Genomic DNA, 5252 nt, shown 5'->3' with positions numbered 1-5252 from the left:
AAAAGATCTTTTGAGCCCTATGTTCTTTGCAGAGCTAGCTTGAATATTTCAATTTGTCTCTTGTGACTATACACTACTTGAACTTCTGCAATCAGAAAAGTTATGCTCATTCATTTCATTATTACGCGTGTGGAGCTGTAAACATGAATGTATTAAGTAACTCATGTGGTTTTGAATGTATCTTGCCTGTATATGGCATCACAGTATTGCCAACCTCATGCATTCCCAACCTCCCGCCTCCAACTCCTCCCAAAACACTTTGGGGCTCATTTTACTTGACTTCTGAGCCTTTAGGTTGCATTCGGGTCACATTTTTAACCTTTTTTCCCCCATGAAGCCATAAGAGCTGGAATTTTTGATTTTTCCAAATGAAAGAAGAGATTCTCACACAATACTGTGACTGCAGCAGTTGGGGTGTTAAGAAAACACTATGTATCACAAGGCTCAAAAATAAAATAGAAGTTGGCAACATTGCAAAAGTGCAACTTCTGAACAGTGCTATATTAAATGAACCATGAAAAAACCCATCTCTTTCAGAACCACCACTACAAGCAAGACTCAAAAATCTCAATTTTAATGACAACTTTACTGTTCAACAGCAAAACTATACACAGGGATCTACAATTCTTCCCTTTCAAACTTCCGTGAGTTGGCTGAAACTGGTTAACAGATCCCCATCATTATACAGGATTGAGTTTAGTTTCTTTAGTGTATGCCAGGTAGCAGAGATTTTTTTGCTCCAAACTACAGTACATGACATATATAAAAGCAAAAGACTAATTAAAAAAAAAGAAAATGAACACTTTAACAAAGCAAGCTATGTAAAGCTCTGTTATCCTTTCTTCATAGTCTGAAACACAGCGAACCACTTTTTTCTTTAAACACTGATAAAATGAGTGCCTTCCATTATTAAAAATAGCCAGTATCAAATTGCTACACTAAACTAATGAATGTAGCACTTTTTCACTTTTTTTTCCTTCCAAAGCTGAGCAGAAAAATGTTTGCTATTTTAAAAATAAGAGGACAACATTAAAAGGGCAATAGTTGGTCAACGAATGAAAATATTTCAAGAAGAGAAATTAGTCACCTATTTCCAACACTATTATTTTTATATTTGCCTCAGTTGAATAGAAGCTGACATGCAGAATAACAGAAGATTAGACAAAATGACACAAGAGGCTTTTTTAATAAAAAAATATTTTTATTTCTTCGTTACAAGTTAAACTAGTATTTCAGTTTAAGACCAACAAAAAGGTTTTAGCAACTTGCTAAGTGGTCTCCTAAAGGCTGGAAGAAAGGTAATTAAATAAGAAAACCAATGAAAAATGAAAATTAATGCAAAATTCCAAGCATAACATGAAAAGGAATGAGTTATAATTAAGTTAATATAGAATCCTAGTGCTTTAATTGAAAATGTGTTCAGAAATTCTTGTTTGATGGGATACCACCTTACCTTGCTGAGAAATCTAGGTCTCCAGAGACTCAATACCTTAAGACACTCTTTGGCCTGCTGGTATTAGAAAGCTGTTACTATTTATAGAAACCCTTTTTGAATCAGGCATTCATACAGACACCAATCAGTTTACAATTTGCAATGTAATAATTCTGCATTTCTATTAATACAAAAATTTCCCAAGTCACACTTCAAACTTATTTCTTGAACAGCTGCACCTTTGAGTAGAGGGAGAATGGTCAGGAAGACCATATAACCTTAAAGGCTAAAAGGTGTAATCAGTGCTATTAACCCTTTGGAAATTTCCCCCAAAAGTAATTTATTTTCCTTTCAAACACTATCTGATTTTTTTTCAAGACGACATCAATAACAGTAAGCAAACTGAATTTGAGATCACTTATCCCTTATGACATAATGCATATCCCTTATTTTTTCAGCATTATAGAATGTCATGGGAACATATATTTAATAACTCAACATGTGACAATACGAACAGTTCAAAATCATCTCTACACAAAATACATTAAACAAGGGGCTATGCTACCAACAAGCTCTATTAGTTGGTCAGACTACATTTCTATTAATGATTAATTCTGTTTGGTTGGGAAATTTCAGATTCAATTTCACCTAATTTCAATGTGGTAAACTATAAATTATACTACCTTCAAATGTGTGTCTGCAAAAACACATGTCAAGAGATGGTCAGAAAGTCTTTAAAACAAGAAGGGTCTACTTCAGAACATAATATCCGCATTGAATAATTAAAGGTGAGGAAAGGACTCAAATGGCCTCAAAGCTTCAAAACCTTCGAGGGGCGCTTTACCATGTCTTATCCAATACAGGAAAAATCCTGTGAGAACGCATGACCACGGATATTTTTATCACAAAACTGAACTGCAGCTTTCATTCAGCAAAGCCTAAAAATTATCTGCATCTAAGATAACCCTTTAGGTCACATTATTTTTAAAAGATGCCATCTTATCAATATTGTAAACATTACAGAACCTCTAATATGCAATTTTTCAGTCCAAGTTACCCCACTGTAAAAAGTCCTAAATTGTAGGAGAGTACCAGAGGTTCTGAATAATGCACATCAAGTCTTCCCTTGTATGCTAAAATCATTTAACTACATTAAAAACATATATCACCTACTACCTACATATTGTTCATCATCCTAAAAATTCATGCTGTTGCTTCCAAAAGTCAAAAGACTGGTATAGTAAGGAATGCTGTCTGCTACAGGAAAATGTATATTCTGATCAATACTTTTCTTCTATGAGAATATGAAGTTTTTATTTCTGAATTTTAATGCAAAGGAATTTAGAGTCTTAAGTCCACATGAAATATTAAAACCTACATATTTTATATAATGCTATATGACACAGTGTACCTGCACTAGCAGAAAGCTAGAGAGATTTAAGGCCATAACCTAGTTTACACTAAACACATTGATAAACAGTAAATGCAAGGGACATAAGATTACATAAATAAACTAGTTAAATCAGTTAGTAAATTATACATTGGCAGGAGTAAGGAAAGGGAAAAAGAAATAAGGTATTTCTTTAAAATGCCCTGTATTTTTACTAGAAACACAAGTAACACACATATATACACATTTAAATCTGCTATTAACCACACACAGTTATGGGAAACATTTACAGGGACTTGGGTATGCAACTAAGCATAATCCGATCGAAAAAATATAGCTCTGAAAAAGCCACCAAAATCATGAGTCTCAACAAAAGAAACTAATTAGAACATCCACTCTTAATGATCAAACTAAAGCCTAAATTTAATGAGATATGTTTTTGTCTTACACATACAAATGCAATCGCCATGAGAGCCAATTTAATTTTTTTTAAATGTTTGACAAATGTTAGTTTTGTGTAATACAATCTGAATTTTAGGTTGGCACGTTAAAAAAAAACAGAGAAGGAATGAAAGCAAAAGGTGCTTCCAATATAGGCCACTGTTTTTCTGAAGTATTTTTGGCCTGCAAAAATACCTTTTCCAAAACCAAGCTAACTTTCTTAGCTAATCTGACTGTAATCTTATTTTTGTTGCTTTAAAAAATCCATTATTTTACATAACTGTTTAATCCTTTGGCCAAGCACCATATGAATGCCCACATACAAAATATCAAGTACTTCTTAACAGACTGTCCTTTCACAAACAGAAACAGATTAAATACAACTGGATACCAAAGAACACTTCAATAGCAATCAACACATTATCCAGGTGAAACATCACTGGCTGATAAACTAACAAACTCATCTCTCCTGAGAGGGCACAGGAAATGTTCAGAACTGCTTAAAAAACTGGAGCATGATACACATGAAATGTATCCTGGAACATATTCCTTTTTGGTTTCTAAATGGGCTTTTTGGATTCTTTTTAAACACACATGATCTTTTCACTTTAAACCAAAATAGAGTTGATAAAAATAAACTCACAATGAAAAGATAATCCATCTAATTACAAGACACATCAGGGAACTATCTAACCGCTCAAAATATATACAGTAAAACCTGTGTTACCCGGCATCCCTGAGGATTAGGGTGTGCCGGTAACCTACAAAATCTGGTTATCTGGGGAGGAGGGGGGCACGGAAGCCATGCGGGGGCCGAGATGTGGCCTGCTGGGAGGAAGGGGGGGAAAGGCCCACGAGCTGTGGGGAGTAAATGCGGGCTGGTGAGAGGGGGTGGTAACCACGAGGCGGAGGCAGCCTGCCGGAAGGAGGGGGCAGCAGGGGGGCTGGCCTGTCAGGGGTGCCAGAAGCCGAGATACTTGTTGCTTGCTTTTGGCTGTCATTCAACATTCCCCCAAGTACGTGCTGCACACTCGTCTGAGGAGCAGCCCGGAACTTAAAAGGCCAGTTTCCTTTTTGTTTTGCTTTTCCCAGCGTCAGAAATTTGCTCGTTTTTACAGTTCCGGTTAGTGCAGGTTTTACTGTACATATTGAGACTAGATAAAAATTAGAGGCCTTATATATTAGGATCTTACCAACAAGCCAAACAGATTTCTATTAAAAGTTTAACTTCTATGTTGGCTACTTTTGTGTCTCCACTGCCAGCAATGGAAATCTTTACCGAAGAATGAGAAGGCAAAGTAATGATACCCAGCGTGGAAAGAGTAACAATATAATTAATCAATTTCAAACAACTAATTGAGCAAAATCTTTGTTCCTGCTTAATTTTTTTTAATTTTAGTAATGAAATTTAAAAATACTTCTTTTCTGGGTTTAAGATTTCTAGCCATATGGACACATTACTTACCTGCTGCCCTTTCAGCATTATTTATTTCCCATGTAACAGGTATGTGCAGGTTATTTCTTCCTTTAAACTTATTACAAGTAACAGTAAATAAACAATGTTTGTTAAAAAAATGTAAGAAATTACATCAAAACTGATTAAAACCAACACCTATTCACGAACACAGGAAAAAGTCATGTGACATGTTTGATACAATGTTTAGTATACAAAGATTTAAAAATCAGTTTTCATTTTTAAACAGGGTTAAACATCTGAATTATTTTTCAAAAGTAAGTTTGACAAACAACAATGATCCCATGCATGAAAAACGGAGGTACTGAGGTACAGAAGTTAAGAAATAAAAATGCGCAGAGAAATATGGAAAAGTCCAATAGTATAAGCCATTCAGTAAATCTAGCATGATGATAGATGACAAAAATTAAAAGTTAAGATTCTCAGTGTTATGGAAAGCATTTGCAGTTGCACAGGATACAGGCCCAAGTTCAATATCCTTAATGGGGCCTTAATACTTAACATAAAATTCAGTT

Source organism: Pelodiscus sinensis, chromosome 1, assembly GCF_049634645.1.
Source record: "Pelodiscus sinensis isolate JC-2024 chromosome 1, ASM4963464v1, whole genome shotgun sequence".
NCBI lineage: Eukaryota > Metazoa > Chordata > Testudines > Trionychidae > Pelodiscus > Pelodiscus sinensis.
Note: the sequence above shows the minus strand (reverse complement) of the source record.